Genomic DNA, 18807 nt, shown 5'->3' with positions numbered 1-18807 from the left:
GGCTTTCACCAGGCAAAGAGAATGCCTGTTGAAAATCAGCCTAGCACAGGACCATTTTACATCTCCCTGCTGATGGATTTGGTCTGGGTACATTTGGGTCACACTGAGCAATAAACCGAGATTCAAGCACAGCCTTGTTATTGCACACTTTCTTTGCTCCGTGATTTCTGCAAATGTGTGCTAGGAAAAGAAATCATTTTAGGGCCTAATTCACATTGCTTACCCCAGATTCCATTTATATTCTATATTTATCTTTTTAATAAAGACCCTATTTCAAAAGTACAGCTCAAGTCTCTTTCCTGCGAGATGTGTTCGGACCACAGGTTTCTACAAGAACCCCTTCCCTGTGTGGCCTGTGAGCTATTCTTTGTAAACCTCAGCTCCTCCCTAAGTCCCTGGTGTCTGCTTTTGTGGGCACTGACAATGCACCATGCTTTGTCCTTTGAGGATGGATGCATTCTTGCTTAAAACCTTGTTTGAAAGGTCTTGGATCCACAGTCAGCAGAATGCATGGTGTAATTAAGATGTAGTAAATGAGATAGGCCTTGGAAGGAGAGTTGCAGCCCACATGGAAGATGTGAGAGAATAACTCCATGCCAGAATGAAAGATCATTTGACAAGATGCATTTTGTTATCACCCTTTTGTGGGCTCTTTCTAAGAACATTTCTCAGAAGTCATATGGAAAAGATTGGCTCCCAAATCCGCGCCATTTTCAAGGACAGATTTTCATGAATATTTCTAAACTATCAGACTTGCTTATTGTGTCCTCTGTAATTGTCTTTCCTTCTCCATCCTTTCCACCCTGTATCCTTCATAATTCTCTTCTCTGCCCTATCCTGCCCATTGTCTCTCGCACTTTTTTTTAAAAAGAGATATGAGACATTCTGGTGTATTCAGTACCACATGAAGGAATGTGTCTACTGTTGAAGAGTGACACTGTTAGGTAATAGTCGAGTTTGGGGTCATCATTTAGGAAAATGCTAACGAGCCATCAGATGGAAGCTGGACAGAGGCAATGCCACAGGCTCTTAGTGTGCTTGGCAGCACGTGACATGCACTGTGGCGCTTTCTGAGGGAAAGTCATTGTATCTGAAAGCTAAGACTTCTCAGTGTGCCTCTATTCACATGCATATTTCTATGCCATGTCTTTCAAAAGGCCTTTCCTTTGAAATACAAAAAGATAAACACATCTTTGAAATGGATAGGTGATCTCTTTGCCACTTTTGAAATCTTTCTCCATTTCACATCTGTGATTTTTAACCCTTAAATTAAGACTGACTTTTCTATTCACCTGTGTAATTTCATACACGTTGATAAGCACCAGGAGAAAGCATGTAATGGTTGTTATTATTAACATCTAGATTTATGCTCACATTCATGAAAGGAAATTAAAACTTGATAGACCATCTTCCTTGGGTCATTTGCTTGGATGCTGTACCAAATTTTTGTGACTGTTAAAAATAAATATAAGATCTCCATAGTGAAAAGGATGAATTTACAAGTACTTAGTAAGGCATCTTCTGTTGCTCTGAATTGAAGAAACTACAAATCACAAGTTATGGCTTTCTAACCTTGGACCCGGAGTATTAGGACCTGAACTGATTTTGTTCATATCTATGAGACATCAAGCCAACTGTGTAACCTCAGCTAAGCTTAAGTGTGATAATCCTGGCAGGGAAAATGAACAAAGCATTCCTAGCTATGCTTCTTCATTGTTAGGATTTTATTGTGAAGTCCTATGAAGGAATAGTCAAAGGCGGATGTTGGGGAGCCCAGAGCTTCTTCTCCAGGTTCCTGGTAGATTTAATTTTGTGTTTCATTTGTAAAGGAGAAATTGTCAGTGTCCCATGTCCTGAGATTTTTTTATTTGAGTGTTACATTCCAGGAGGCTGTAAGAATTGGCATTGTGTGACTATTTTAAAAAAATCAGCCAGGCAGTTGTGGCACTTGCCTTTTTAATCCCATCACTGGGAGGCAGAGACAAGCATACTTCTGTGAGTTCAAGGCCAGCCTGACCTACTAAGCCAGTTCCAGGACAGCTTGGGTCACAGGGAGAAAACACATTGTGTGTAGGGGAGGGGATGGTCTTCCAGTACTAAATTTATGCGGCAGAAGTTGAGTGTAAATGTTTGTACAGATAAAGAATGACCATTTACCTATTTAACGGGTGGCAGAGGAATTTCTGAGACACCAAGAATATCTAAAGTCGTTCATAACTTTAATGTTATTCATAACTTTAAAATCAGTTTAACCTGAGCTTTTAAAACTTATTCTGATTTTGATCTGCATTGGCCTTCTGGCTGGATGAGTTTGTGGAAACAGCAGGTTTCTCTTTGTGACAAGAATATCATATAACTGCTGTATGTATGCATATCTGTAGCTGTGCTTCCTTACAGATCTGCTCACTGAGGACTAGTACTGGGAAGAATTTCAGCAGTTCCTGTGTCCTTGTCCCGCTTCAGGGAAAACAAAATACCCTGAATAACTCTTAGTATCCATTGGATGAAAATGATCTTATGTTAGCTGACCTCTGTCATTGCACTTTTTCAATATTAGCTCTGTGATGAACTAATGTTTACCTTAATTTTGTGTGTATCAGTGTCTGTTCCAAATATCTGTAGAGATCTCACTTCTGCATCAGTATTCATTATTGAAAGGCAGTTCCACAAATTGTACTGCTTTATACTTTTCCTAGCAAATAACCAAGGAGCCCATTTGCACATATGGTCACTGGCAATACATCTGTGTTAAAAAGGAGAGAATTTGAATATGAGTCAGCTGGAAAAAAATACGTGTGTGTTTAGGGGTGAATGCATGTGTGTACTCCTGTTTTGCTAGATAGGCATACAACCTAATACGGAACCACATTCCAGCTTATCAGGAAGGCTTGTTTGTTTGTTTGTTTGTTTTAATGTATATAAAGTGTTTTGCCTGCATGGAAATCAGTGCACCACATTTATGTAGTACCCTCAGAGGCCAGAAGAGGCCGTCAGATTCCTGAGACTGGAGTTACAGTTGGAGACACTGTGAATACTGGGAATTGAACTAGGGACCTCTGGAAGAACAGTCAGTGCTCTTAACCACTGAGCCTTTTCTTTAAATGGCCTTTCAGTTAAGTAAAATTTATGTTTAGAAAACAATAAAAATTCTTTTTTAACTTTGCCATGGCTGGATTTTATAGTTTTTATCTGAGTTCGACCTTTTTAAGCACACAAAACCAGCAACAGAAGTAGGTTTACAAAGGATGATAATTCTGTCCTATAAGTGAAGGTCCAAGACTTTGTTGACTATAAATGTTAAATGTGTACATTGAAGGGTGAGCAGTATGGTTCCTAATGAGTAAATCTCTTTTACTCATCAAGTAATCTTATCTGTGTCACCTTCAGAGGAGCCACAAATAACTGTCTAGCATGTGATGAAATTGTCTTTCAAACTCTAGCATGCTTTGCTGCATCTTCATCATTAAGCCTACAGCTTAACTCCACTGAGGCCAGTTGGCATTCTCCCGTCATCCTTAGGTGAAGTGTATCCCTAGGAAGGAAGTGCCGAGTTTGGGCTGTGCTGCTGCACTTTTCGAGACTTGCTATTTGCTGTGGGTTGGAAGGGAATTAATTTTAAACAAATTAGATTTCATTCACTTTCAAGGTACTGCCCAGCCAGTGCCAAGGAACAGAGCCGTGAGCGGTGTCATGTTTATGAAAGGATAGAAAGTTTACTCTGTTTTCAGATAAATTCTCCTTAAGTAGAATTTGTGGATCAGAATGAGCCAGTCATGTAGATGAGCAATTCTCAACCTGTGGGTCAAGGCCCCTTTGGGAGTCATATTTCAGGTATTTATATTACTATTCACAATAGTAGCCAGTTATATCATGAAGTAACAATGAAATAGTTTTATGGTCCAGGGGGTCACCACAGCATGAGGAACTGTATTAAAGGGTCACAACTTTAGGAAGGTTGAGAACCGCTTACGTAGATGAAGCACCTCAGTTCACAATGAACTATTGATGCACGCTTCTCTAGAACAGCTCTGCCTCATGTTGCTAACTATCAGATAGAGTCATGCAGTGGGAAGTCATATTCTGGGCAAAAGTGGAAGAGCCAAGCTTGCCTGGACCACTCTACTCCCTTCAGCACTTCTTCATCCCTAGCAAAGATCCATCCCCTTCGCCTGCCTTGCTTCCTTTGGCTGCCTGCCACCTGTTTGCTGTCTTCGAGAAAACTACTCGTCATTCACCGCTTCTCAGCCTAGGTTCCAGGCAAATGAGCTCAGAGGTCTCCCATTCTTTCAATTAAGATCGTTAGAGTTTGGGTTCTGTTGTCTCATGCTTTTCTGTGGTCAGTGCCATCATATTTTTATCTGTTCAACTGGATATTACAAACCCAAGGAGTCCTGGAATGGGTGACAAGCCTTGCGATTTCCCAGGGCATTTGCATAAATGACACTCTTGAAGACTAGCTGGACTATAAAATTGAAAGCCAGTTATGTTTGACTATAATCAGCTAGTAGTTTTCAGCCATCTGGCCTTTTGGGATGCCATCAGCCTTCTCTGTACCTCCCTTGTTGTGACAGATATTAGTTGATCTGCAATAGTGCTAATAAAGTCTTCAGTACGTTCATGCTTTTGTTTTAGGCCACATTTGCACTTACTTTCAGAAGCTGCAAGTTGAACATACCTTCCTCTAAGAATTCTCATTTAAGACTTTACCATCCCAGTTTCAGGTTGGCTTTATCTGTAAAGACTTTCACCAGCACTTGTGCTGAGGAAACTCAGGAGAGTCCATTTGTTAGATTTACATAGTGCCTCTCCACAGGAGGTGAGAGGAAAACAGCTAGGGTACCCTGGTGCTGAGGCTGAGATGTGCTGAGTACCAGTATGACAGTTTCTTTATGAAGCCATCTAGTGTGTGTTGTTAAATGTGCACACAGTGTCACCTCATTGAGCACTTCCCAAGGAAGACCTGCGACCTTAAGAGTGACAGCTGCATCTCAGAGCCCTCGAGAGAATGAGAGGTGCCCATGCTGGCAACACACAGTAATTCAAGAGTTACTGTCCAGGTCTTGCAATACATACTGGTAAATTCTCTTGATAACCCTTCTGATAACCGTGAAATTGCTTTGTCTCACCCTTGTAGAGAAACAGTGAGACGCTAACCACAGCAAGAGCAGAAAGGTCTCAGGTGTGTGATTCCCAAGTCTGAGAGCTGAGTGGAAACGAGTGATTCTGATTGTCACAGGAGAGCAGCAAACAGAAAATACAAAATCCTTTTCCTGGCATCATTACAGAATAGAATATGTTCAGAAAAGTATTGTCGTCTATTCAGAATAAAAAGAAAATGGGACTACTTTCTCAGTATATTTAATAATTTTTTTTAGTTTTTAAATTTTATGTTTTATTTGTGTGCATCGTGTCAGGGTGCACATAACCCAGCAGAGATCACAGGATGAGTTTCAGGAGCTGGTTCTCTCCTAATGTGGGTCCTGGGGATTGAACTCAGGTCATCAGGGTTGGTGGCAGGTGTCTTTACCCAGAGCCATCTTTTTCTGGCCCACGCTTTACTATCTGGACAACTTTATGACATAATAAGAACTCCAGAGTAGTGCTTTCTGACTATGAATACAGTATGATTTTTCTTATAAATATTACATGGATTCATGCTAAGACCTGTTATAGATGGCTACTAACTTAGAAGGAAAACTTTATCCTTCAAGGGTTACCACTGTTGGTTTCAGAATCTCTGTCTACTAATATGCCGATGTATGTGTTGCACGCATGTGCATGTGTACTTCACACGCTACTCTTCAAACTGCACTATGGCTTCTGGTTTCTTTCCTCTTAGACCTCATTTCATAAGACAGGCAGATCTCTCTTACTACTAAAGAGGTCAGAACAAACTTTTACAAGAGGAGAGAAATCAGAGGTACTCCTTGAATTGTAACACTGGAAATTAAAGGAAATAAAATTATAGCTAAACCAGGAACTGAGTATGAAGGGTAGTTACATACTAGAGAAATAAAGGACTTTGGAGACTCATTTGACAAACTGCTTCCTAGCAGTAGAGACCTCCCTTTATGATCCTATAGCCCAACAGTGCTTCACTAATTACACGTTTATTTATTGGATTTTTAAATTTATGTCTCACACACAATTTACCATAAACTGTGAAAGTGGGGCCACGTCATCATCACCATAGTACTCTAAATTCTGGGCATCGTGTCTGGCACAGACTTTTAACGCTTTTTGAACTAAGTTAAAAGAAAGCACAGGTGACTGTCTTAGAGTTTTGACCAGAAAGCAAGTTGGGGAGAAAAGGGCTTATTTGGCTTACACTTCCTCATCACTGTTCATTATCAAAGGAAGTCAGGACAGGAACTGAAACGGGAGGAACTGGATGCAGGAGCTGATGCAGAGGAAGGGTGCTGTCTATTGACTTGTTCCCCATAGTCATTGCCCTGGGATAGAGACACCCACCATGGGCTCAGCCCTCCCTCATTAAGAAACGACTTTTTACGGCTGGATCTTACACAGGCGTTTTCTCAGTTGAGGTCCCTGCCTCTAGTTTATGTCAAGTTGACATAAGACTAGCCAACATGGTGACAGTTGAATCTTTTTGGCATGTTTGCCTAGATGAAGAAACTGAGGCACGGGGTAATATAGCTAAAGTTATCTTTCTGTGGTGCCAAGGCTGTCATTGAATCTAGGATTACTGTTTTTAATTAGGAAAACTAAGTCAAGGGGAAAACAGCAGCAACAACAAACCCCACAAGATTGTAATTAGCCAAGTTTCTAAAGCTTTTGGAATAAAGTTAAAGAACTGGAAATAGCCTAGATAGTTAAGTTTCTTCTGTAATAGTAAAGATGGACTCGGAGAGTAATTACAAAAGCAGTTTATTAATTTTGCCAAGGTACCTCAAAGACAGTGAGACTTTTATGAGATGTGGCTTTTTAAAGCTGATAAGATTGAGTGCTGAAGTTAAAATAGCTATAATTTTCTTTTTCTAATTCCCCCTGTTCTTTGTTGACAAGGGAAGGAGGCAGAAGGACACAGACTGATGAGTAGAAAAGCAGCATGGCTGCAGGAGAAAGGTGTTCCAAGGGTGTCATCACACGCTTTACTGAAGCTATCCACAGGCTGCATGAAAAGCAAACATCGTGGGACTTAAAGAGAGCCTGGCCTTGATTAGTTTGACTTCATATTTCATAAAAATAGAATTGTTTCAATCAGAAAAGTGTATTTTTCATTTGTTTAATTGTAGATTTGAGGCATTCACAGGCTGACGTGGTAGTCTCTGTCCAGAAAGCTCTGCACCTGTGGGTCCATCCCTATGTGCTAACACTTTCCTCTCAAGGTCTCTTGTAAGCCAAGATGGCTCTTGAGGCACTAACCCTGAAGTCTACATTGCAAACTGAGAGAAGGGCTTTAGGAGAACAGAAAGATCTGAGCAGGTTTTCAGCTAGCTGAGGCCAGCTCTCTTTAAAAGCAGCTTAGTTGCAAGTCTACATGGCAGTTGTGCTGGTGCTGGGAATTGTAATTTGGGTGATCCTATTTACTTTCGAAGGAGGAAGGAGAGATACTGGGGCAAGACACTAGGAGGTTTTTCCCCACGGGGATATTTTCATTTTTTTTTTTATCATAGTATTTAAGATTTTGAACCATAGAAAGTAATAAGTTAGTCATTACTGATTAGCAGTAGAGTGGATTTGAACTGAGTAGGGCTGGAAAAATGTAAGCTATACTTCGGAAAGTCAAAGGTGCTCATTAACAGAAACTTAAGGCACTCAGAATAAATACCTATCCTCTGAACTTCATGCATATACAAGACAAAAGGCAGTTGAGTTTGCCTCTCTTTTCAGGTTGGTATACAGTTACAGTGATAATTTAGTGGCACTTCAGGCTTTTTGTATCCCCTTAGGATCAAGCATTGGAGGAATGATGGTGAGATCCTCTGTCCCTCACAAGGAAAACCAGGCTCCCTGCCAATGACTGGACAGTCTAGTGCTCCTGATAGGATCACCTCATTTTAATATGAAAGTGAGACTGTTTACACAGCCTTGCCCATTCAAGGGTACCTTTTAGAAACAGAATACTGGATCTGATACATCATGCATTTGAACCCATGTTGGCAGTTGGGCACATTGTTGAGGTATCTATTTCCCATAGTGCAAAGGGAGGGAGGGGATAGAAGGAAATTATCAGGAGACTGGAATCAAAGCTGAGAATTTCAAAGGCCCATAAAGAGGTTCTTTAAGATGCCAGGTTCTCTATTTTGGGCCCATTTTCTTGGGAAGAATTTCAAATTTCTTCCACCGTCCTTCTGCCATCCTGCAGAGTATAAGGCTGAGCCCGGCATTATGCTATCTTATTGGTGTCTTGGAGGAAGAGGGTAAAACCTCTAAACTAGACTAGTCATGATTTTTTAAAAGCTGTATAACTCAAAATTCCTTTGGTAAAGATGTAGTTGTTCTGCAAAGTCAGTCCCATGGTTCCGTGTAATTCTATGAAAAGATCAATCATAGAATCTGCCATGGATGCCCGCTACCATGAAGTGTACTGTGGTTTGATTGTGAACGGTCCCTTACCAGCTCAGATGTTTGCATACTTGGTCCCCAGCTGGTTGCACTCTTCTGGTAGGTTGCAGACATGAAACATATATGGCAGATATGGTGGTGTAAAGTCAGATTAAGAAGATTGTAACATTCCTGCCTTCGATTTCTTCTTTCTGACAACCCTACGATGAAACAAGCCTACTGCAAGCTGTAGCCACTGCAGATGGAGACTCCGTTGCTATGTGCCCTGTGCCAACACCCCATCCCCCACCCCCGCCCTGAGACTCTGAACTAAATCTTACTCATTTTCTCCTAAGTTACTCCATCACATACTGTCCTGGTGTTGAAAAGACTAACTAATGCAGAGTTAGTGGCTGGGGTTTCCTGCCTGGAACACTGGACTGTGGTTAACACAGTTTTAAGTTGGGCTCCTAAGTGCTGATTTTACCTTAGTGGATTCATACCTACCAACATCTAACTAGTGAGGTCTTACAGTGTGGATCCTGAGGGAGTTGTAGTAAAGCTATAAATAAGACTATGAACCCAGCTTTTCAACAGCAGGTATGTGTTTAACTTGTTCCTACTGTTTGGGCACCCAGACCTTCGTTAGAATTGGCTGGCCATTCAAGTGATGCTTATATCTAAGGTGTTATAGACCAGGAGAGACTTGTCATTAAGGGTAGTTGATGATTATGAAAAGAGGGGAGCCAGTCTACACAGCCCAAACTGCTCCCTTCCATCCCTTGCTCTGAATAGACAGTAAGGAGCAGAGCTGTTCTTTGGAAGGTAGTCTCAGGCCACTAGAATCATTTGTACCTTGGCCATGATTTGCTGTATAACGTTCTCCTCTATCCCTGTGAAACACCAAGAGCTAATGAACCAGTTTTGCTTTGACCTTTTGGGTGTGTTCATTTCTTGTGTGCCATAGGTAGGCTCACAGTGCTTACAGGAGACTGGAAACTTACAGGAGACTTGACAAAGCACTGCAGGGACCCTGCATGTGCCTGTGCTTCTTCTGACCTCATTTAAGAGTTGAAAACATGGTTTCAAGTCGCACAGCAGTATGTGTCTGTGTGCGTGTTTCCATGCACTTTTAAAGTGAAACTCCTAGAATTACAAAGTGGAGTGTATCACACACTCTGACACTTGTGTGGCAGCCAGCCCAGAGAAACTTGAGGGCTTCACTGCCACAGTTGGTTCCCTTCCTAGATAGTAGGTGGGTAAACATGCCCCATGTCCCAGCCGCCGCCACACCTGTATTTTAAGAGAGATTAAAATGGTTGCATCTAAAATCATCTTGCTACTTTACAGTCACCCAAGCTCTCTGGCAGGTTTGATAAATTGACTCAATGAGACCCATTACAGGTTCCTCTTCTCTTTAGTCTAGAAGCAGAGAACAAAAAGTCCTCAATTCCTCAGCCTTTCAGCCATGCTTGTGAATGGTTTACAGCTCTGGCCAAAGCTGTGTAGGTGGAAATTTCTGAAAAAGGCCTCTACCTTTACTTCAGCCTCCCTTCTTTCTCCTGACAACATGGGCAGAATAACCAAGTGCAGTAGCCATCTTCTCGCTCTGAAAAAAACCTAAATACCAAAGGAAGCTAGCAAAGCTAGAAGTAGAGGAAAAGACCTAGTCACCTGATTGTATAATATATATATACATATATATATATATATATATATATATATATATATATATATATATTAGACAAGTACATCAGCCTTTGGTTTGCAGTGCCCAGGCTTTGTATTTCATGGGGAATCAAACACCGTGCCTGAACTGCTGTTTGTGTCTTGGGCTCTTGTCTCTGCTATGACTGGAGTGTAACACAGTCTTAACCTCTTTTGAGACCTGGTAGCCACTTGTCGGGGAGGGACATGTTGGGTGCAGTCCTTTGCGTCACCACACCATTTTGTTTACTTTAGACCTGTCTCTGGCTTATTGTGTGTTGAATAAGATTGAAGTACAGTTCAGATTTGATGGTGTCAGTGTGACATTGTTTCAGTATTATGTGTCATGTGCTTTCTTCAAGTGCTCTTACTATAATAAGGAATAGAACAATGTATGTATTTGTTCCTTTTGTATCCCTGTGGAAGTACCTAACAGATAACATGCAGTAAGAAAGGTTTATCTTGGCGCACAGTTATATGGTCTTTTATTCTATCATAGTAAGAAAAACGAAGTGAATCCTTTCAATCTGTAGTGGTGAGACCATGATGTCAAAGCTGTCCACACCATGACAGACCAGGAAGCACTGTGACCCAGCTGTGACTTTCAGACCTGACCCTTAGTGACCTACTTCTATCAGCTAGGTCTCCTCCAAATGGTTCTCCAGCTTCCCTATATAGTCCAGCTGACTGAGGAATAAACATTCAAAAAGTGCATGGGCTTATGGAGAATGCTTCATACACAGACCCTGACAGGGTACCCCTTAGGGTACATGGAACCATGCTGCTGGTTCAGTGTGGTGTTTTCTTCATGAGAACACAGAGAAAGGGCATGAATTGGTAACTTTTCTGTATAAGCAACGACGCCAAACTCTGGCCTGAAACAGCCACCATTTATTCATCTTTGAATCTCTAGCCCTCCTTCACTTGGTGTCAGCTGGCAGCTCCTGTCTCACCGGGACTCTATCCTACTGAATGAACTGGAGATTGATGTAGATAGGATCTCCTCTACTGGATAGTGTTCATTCCATTATGGCAGGGCTTCAAGGCTCTGGTTTGAACGAGCATGCTTGCATGGGCACTTGAGTCACTAGCTCAACCCAGATAGAAGCTGTGGGAACATAGATTCCAAGTATTCCTACTGGCATCCAAGGGGCATGGGATCAGAAAAGAGGAAAGAATGGCGGCCATTTGACAACTAACTAGAGAGGTCTGAAGAAACAGGTTAAGTTAAAGCAGCAAGCTGCCTTAACAAGATTGATCTCAGCTAAATAAATGACTCAGATAAAAACGCTTGTTCCTCAGTAATGAGAACCAGAGTTCAGATCAGATCCCAGCCCCCATGTTGGGTATCACAAACATTGCAGTTTCAAGGAATGTGATGCCCTGGGGATGTACACACGCACGCACGCGCACACACACACACACCCACACCATATATATATATATATATATATGTATATGTATACATATACATATGTATGTGTATATGTATGTATGTATATCACACACAAATGCACACTTTTAAAAAAAGTTTGTAGATGCGGGACACATGACTCAACAGTTAAGAACCTTTAATATTCTTGCAGATGGCTTGAGTTGGGTTCCTAACACCCATGTCAGGAACCTCACAAATGCCTATAATTCCAGTTGTGGGTTACTCAACACTCTGATCTCTGCTGGCACCAGTACTTGTACGCACATGCTTATACAAACACAGTTAAAAATAGATACTTTTAAAATGGAAATTAAAGAAAAACCAAAATAAAACTAGTCAGGTGGCGGTGGTGCACACCTTTAATCCCATCATTCAGGAGGCGGAGGCAGGCAGATCTCTTGAATTTAAGTCCAGCCTGGCCTACCATGTGAGTTTCAGGACTACACAGAGAAACTCTGTCTTGAAAAAACAAAATAACTATTTTATATTTAAAAATTCAATTAAAGATTGGAGAGCTATCTCAGTGGTTAAGAACAGCATCCAGGCTACTCACAACTGTTATAACTCCTGCTTCTAGCCTCTGTGGCTATCAGACAGGTAAAACATACACACATAAAATAGAAATATTCAAAATTCAGTGTAATGCCTTGCTTTTTATTATACTTGGTAAAAAGTAGCTGTCAGAGGCATCAACTTTGGAATCATTTTCAGCATAGCCAACTTCTGTTTTCTTCATATTTAGATATTAGTACTAAGCTCATGAGAAAGTACTGCTTTAAGAGAAGACGAGCTGCATTTATTAAGTATTGGTGAATTTTTCTTAACCTAGCATTTCTCATAGACCATTCCATGAGATTTTGCTTATGAAGATCCTTCAAAATAAAAGGGTCTATGAGCCTACTGTGGAATCATGATAAACAGCATTTCTTCAAGATTTATAATACACAGTAAAAGTTAACATCAGAAGGAGTTCTCACATTAAAGCATTTGGGCTGATTATTGAGTTAGTTTCATATTGTTGGTGATACGCTGAAAAGTTATGGGTGGGGTGTATGTTTTGAGGCAAGGCCTTACCTTGTAGCCAGTGCAGGCTTTGAACTCAAGGGCCTCCTGTCTACAGCCTTATGCGGGCTGTCATTACAGTTATGGGTGACCACAATAAACGTTCTTTTTGCCTGGGCTATTTAGTAATATAACTATCCACATTCCCAGCACTGCCCAGGCCTCATCGTCTTCCCATTCACCTTATGATCTGGCAGAGGAGTGTAAGCCCCTTGACTCAGTGGTGCCTACTTTACTAGAAAAAGCTTTTGTGTTTTACAGTATTCTGGTTGGGGGCTGACTTTGTCTTAGGTACCTTACAGAGTATTTTCCCATGAACTGTTGTATTTTTTTCTTCAAAGTATCTTACTGGGTATTTGTCATTACCGTCCCTGTTTTATAGATCTGTGATGCACCTGTTGAGGTTGAGTAATTCTGTGCTTCAAGGAACTGTGGTTTGGTATCTGACCTTAAGGTCCTTCCTAACCACCATGGTGCACTGGTAAGAATTATTCTGTGGGAAAATTTCATGATTGAAATTGTAGTAATAAGAGTGGCAGGGCTGCGTCCCCAGCACCCCGGCCGTCTGGCTAGCTTATGCCCCGAAATAATTACACGGACACTGTATTCTTTTAATCACTGCTTGGCCTATTTCTATCTAGCCTCTTCTCGGCTAACTCTCGCACCTGGACTAGCCCATTTCTGATCATCTGTGTAGCCCATGAGGTGGCTTACCAAGGAGGTTCTAGCCTATGTCCATCCTGGGTCGGAGCTTCATCGCGTGTGTCCCAGAGAGCAGAGCTATCGCATCCGCCCAGGAGAGGGGAGCATGGTGTCTCTCTGAGGCGTCTGCGCCCGAGAGGAGAGCTGTGGAGTCTGAGCTCACTTCCTCTTCCTCCCAGCGTTCTCTTCTGTTTACTCCTCCCACCTATCTTCTAACCAATGAGGGCCAAGCAGTTTCTTTTTATTTAACCAATGACCTTCCTCCATCAGAAATGAAGTACATTTTAAAAATTATGTACAATGGAGTCTTTCCCCACTCAGCTGCTTGTGTTTCCTGTAATTGGTCCCCGGTTCCTTGGTTGGGAAAATGTTTTAATACAGGAAGTAAAAATGCCTAGTGTTTCTAACGATGTCTTATCCTCTGGGACATGTGACAGAAGCATAGACCAAATGTAAAGACTTACATTGTTGTTCTAGAGGTAGTTCTCCCAGAGGAACACATTTTGCTTAATAAGAGAAGGCAGGGTATACCTGGGTTTTCCTGGTGCTGAAACATCTCAATGATATTGTTCTTCTACACTGATTTATGGAGTCTACTTTCTCGCAAAAATTCTTGGAGGGAAACATTTTATGCTTACATCAAGACAAGATTTATCTCGAAGGAAGAAATAAATAAATCAGATCTTTAGTACTCGATTTACAGAATATTTACCTGCCACCAGTCCATGCCACAAGCAGACAAGTCATGTCAGGAGTTTTTCTTGAGGCTGATAGGGCGAGAGTGAATTTATGTAGAGGTGTGTTTTAATTTTAGGCTATGCTTACAGCTATTGACTGAATTTTCTGTCCCACCTGGTCCTGCAGTCGTTCAGAAGTCTACATTAATTATAAACTGAATGGCCTATTAGCTCAGGCTTCTTATTAATTTTTATAATTTAGATTAGCCTATAATTCTTGCCTGTGTTAGCCACATGGCTTGGTACCATTTTCGGGGAGGCAGTCACATCTTGCATCCTCTGTGTCTGGGTGATGACTGCAGACTGAAACTTCCCTCTTCCCAGAATTCTCGTTGCCCCACCTCTACTTCCTGCCTGGTTGCTCGCTATACTTCCTTTCTGGATACTGGCCAATCAGCGTTTATTTAAAATACATGTGACAGGGTACAGTCCATTGTCCCTCAGCACACAGCTGTGGGCTCCTTTTTCTTAAAGCAGTAGTTTTCTATTGAAAGACCACCTTGCAAGGTCATGAACATCTCTTATTGGTTCTGTCTGTAAAAACTGTAATCTTTGCTTTTGTTTTTATTAACATATATTGTAAGAAGTGATGAGTTTCATTGTGATGTTTTTATGCTTGCATAAAGCATGCTTTGATCATAATAAATAAAGAATGCTTCAAACTTTTGCATGTGATTCTTGCCAGTGTCCATGCTACTCTTTTCTGGATCTTACAGTTTTACCAACTTATTGGGATTCCCCCTACAAAATCAACACTTGGTTTATCAACAAATATCAAGAGATTATATACATACCTCTTTTAGACATAAGAAATATAGATATTATTTATTTGAAACAGATTTTGACATTGTAAAATGATTGGGTAGAAATAGTTTGTGTAGGTTTGCTCTGCTGCAGAAGGACTTTTACATTAAAGGACAACCATGACATTAAAATACAGACAACCTGTAATTAGTAAGATGGTATCAACTGTCTTAAGACACAGACACCAAGAGCAGATGTTCTACTGTGGTTCTGTTTCCTGTTGACTTGGGGTATGAACAGTTGGTGCGGCTAGGCAGTGTGAGAGGCCACAACTCTTGTAGCAGTCTGGGGTTCAGCCAGTCATCTGCAGACAGTATCAGTATAAAAAGCTGTTCGGCACACCTTTGTAAAGATGACTGTCGTATTTAAAGATGACAAGTGGTGTTTGCCATCATTTTTCAAGAGTACTGACAATTTTTCACTGTTTCTTGTTCTAGCAACCCAGTAGTTTACAATTTTAGGAAATGTTCAGGGTAAAGTAATATATAAGTTATAAACATAAAAAATTAACTTCTCTATGGTGGTTTGAATGCAAATGGCCTCTGTAGGCTCATATATTTGAATGTTTGGGAAGGAAGAAGTGTGTCACTGAGGGCTGGTTTTGAAAGTGCATGGCATTTCCTGTAAGTTCATTCCCTTCCTCCTTCCCATTTGTAAGTTAGATGTAATCTCTTCACTATTCTAGCACCATGCCTGCCTATATGCTCATGCTTCCCACTGTGATGGTCATGGACTCTACTACCATCTGGGACCATGAGCACCAAATTACTTTTATAGGTTTCTTTGGTCATGGTGTTTTGTCATGGGAATAGAAATGTAATTGAAGACAGCCCAACCCTGAGATTCAGGAGTTACAATTCCCCGTGCTCCACACTCCACAAGTGACAGTGAAGCACAGGCCTTTTGTCCTAGGGGCTCCTAGGCTAGTGGGAGAAGAGTTGGAGTTCCTTGCTTAAGTCCTCTAACTAGAGTTGATGTTGCCCCTGGGAGAACATCTGAACCATCCACCCCATTTCTATTTTCCTTTACCTACAAGCGCTAGTCTACACATGCCGTAAGCAACGGGTAGCTCTTTTCAGCTTGGCAAATAACATCTGGGAGCAGGAAGGAGATTCCCCACAATGCAATGCAGTCTGAGCATCCTGGGTGCTAGTAACCTAAGAAGTAGGGGGCATTCGATTTCCTGATATAGGTCTGTCCCACTCTAGTTCTTAGGGGCCCTCCTTTCCCTCTTCTCTGTCCCATTCTCTGTTCCACAGTCACCCTTTAAAAAATCTATTCTTTCCTGAGAGCAGCTGCTAACTCTTTGAAGATTATTCTCTGAAAGTCTTTTTTCTAATCTGTTACATGTTTTCTACTATTGAATTTAAAAAGAAGAAATACTTGAAACTTGTCATACCATTCTGTGGTATAGATATGCAGTAATGTTATGTAAAACTACATGCATCAGCAGAATACACCTGTCATGGTTGCAGAGTAGACCTGGCAATGAATGCATAAAGAGAAGGGCAGGTTGATTATGTGGGACTCTTGCCCCATAACATGGACTCCGTCCCGTCACGAAGAACAAGCCCTACTATAAGGTATACAAACTATCTGACCAGTGTCCTTCAGAAGTGCCAAGCCTAGAGTAGACAAGCAAACATCAAAGGACCTATCATAGGCTAGAGGAAACTCAACTGTGACAATGAACTGCTATATGGATGGTCGAGGGTTAGCTCCTAGACCAGAAAAATGAACACCCCTCTGGAAATGTTGGTACATAGAGTTTAGGGATTGGGAAGACAGCTTAGTTGGTAGAGTGTTTTCATGCAAGCATAGTTTGAACCCCCAGTACCTAATAAAAGGCCGAGCCCAGTGCTCTATAATACCAGTACTGAGGCAGCAGAGACAGGCTGAAGCTCACTGCAGCCAGTCTTGCCGAATTGATGAATTCTGGCATCAGTGAAAGACCCTGTCTGAAAAAGAATGGCGGAGTTAGAGAAAACCCTCGCCATCAGTCTCTGGGCTGCTCTAGGTACACAAACACACACACAAAGTCTAAGGTTTAGTCAATACCTGCCACTACAGCCACTAGACACGGGGTGTGGGATTGTAAAGTTTCACTTCTGCTCTTCCGTGAAGCTGAGTGAAATGTGTGGACCTTTCTGTCCTTTATCTGACTCTAGTTTTGCAGTTAAAAAAATGGAAAAGACACATTTGTTTAGTGTATGTAGTGGCTTAATTTGTAAGAATATATTAAAATTCCACTCAGCCTGTACCCTTCCTCGAACACACTTTTATTGTTAATTAGCCCCTTTGTGGGCAGAAGAAAGCAATGCAGGTTTTGTGCATTGTGGAATATAAGCAAGCTTACAGCGTATTCACATCTCGTCTTAAAGAACCACAGGGCCGTGGCCTCACACCTCCTACTCTCTCTTCCCTTCTTACCACCAGCACAAAACTACTAATTGAAGATAATTTTGCATTTTTCCAAACCACATGAATTACATCCTTCCATGTGTGTGTGTGCATGCTTAGCTCTTTTTCTCTGCTATATAGATTTCCACCGGAACACCTAACTCTCATCCTTTCTCCCATTGCAAACATACTGAGGATTTGGGGCTTTGAATGAATGCTGTGTATGTTTAGATGTCTTTCTGAGGTCGAAGTTAGATCTTCTGAACTCCAGGAATAGTATCCACACATTTGGACTGTTGCCTTCCATTAGGATTGTTTCTCTTTGATGTTGGATTGAAATTTTCTTGAGGGTCTAATTTCCCTGGGTGAACATTTCATTGGGATAATAAGTTAATATTGGGATAATTCAGTTAATAATAAGTATTAACTGAATAAGTTTTTCTATTAATTAAATACTGTCTACATATCTCAGATATGCTTAAGTATTTATGTAGTGTTGCCTTCTTGGGACTGTTTATCATTAGAAAGATTTATGCAGTATGGGGAACTGGTCACTGAGGTGGAAGTATAGAGCCAAACTAAAACCTTAGCTTTCGCTTGAGAATTCTCTAGTGAGTTTGGAGGCGCCATAGGCACAGCTGCTCCGCATTTACCACTGTAGCGATTGTAACTGGAGTCGCTTTCCCTGCCTTTGGCATCACAGAGGGGAGGGTAGTTCAGTGATTTGTAGAGTAGCAAAATTCTCACTTTGTACATGGTAATCAACTCGGTAGAGGCCTTTACTGTTTTTGATCATTTGCCCAGAGTGGAATTACACACATTAGGTCCCCACCATTATTTTATTCAGAATTGTTTTTACTATACAAACTGTTTCACAGCTCTCATCTATCTTGCTTGTCTGCTCAACAGCTTGTTAGATAACTAAGCAGTGCTAATTACCACATTTTACAGGTTACAGATACTAGAGAGGAACTGGGGAAGCTTGAACAACTGGCTCAAGGTCACAGGCTAGACCCCAAACCAGGACTTTGAGCCTAGTCCTATCCAGCTGCTAAAAGTTTTAGCTTTTACTATAAAGGAACATATTAGCCAACATGTTACTGTGTTGGAGTATTGTGGCATAATGCCCACTTGACATTGAACAGTGTTCTGGAGGTTTCTGGAGTTAGTCATTGGGAGCTGCTTTTATTGCTCCTTTGTTAAAAATCTCCCAGGAAAAGCTTAAGCTAAGTAGTGCAGAGAAACACAGGGAAATCTTATAAGTGAAGCATATGGTGAGGTAAAGGCAACCTAAAGCTACAGTGTCCGAGAAGACAAATGGCTTTTTGATCGCTTTAGACCTACTGATGAATTAACACCTCTCCACATATAGAGTGTGGTTGATCACTCAGATTGCACTTTTTAAGCTGCAGAGGCCGTGCACTTAGGATGCTGTCTTCACGTCAGAAATGC

At 41.3% G+C, this 18807-nt stretch overlaps 1 protein-coding gene across 2 annotated transcripts in view; it reads left to right on the top strand.

Annotated features, from left to right (window-relative positions):
- Nucleotides 1-18807, top strand: part of Chchd3 (coiled-coil-helix-coiled-coil-helix domain containing 3) — a 265737-nt gene that overhangs the window by 191214 nt on the left and 55716 nt on the right. The window lies entirely within an intron of this gene.

Source organism: Microtus oregoni, unplaced genomic scaffold (genome assembly GCF_018167655.1).
Source record: "Microtus oregoni isolate MIOR12 unplaced genomic scaffold, Mior012 000026F_ref0000081, whole genome shotgun sequence".
NCBI classification, from domain to species: domain Eukaryota; kingdom Metazoa; phylum Chordata; class Mammalia; order Rodentia; family Cricetidae; genus Microtus; species Microtus oregoni.
Note: the sequence above shows the minus strand (reverse complement) of the source record. Positions and strands in the feature narration are given on the sequence as shown.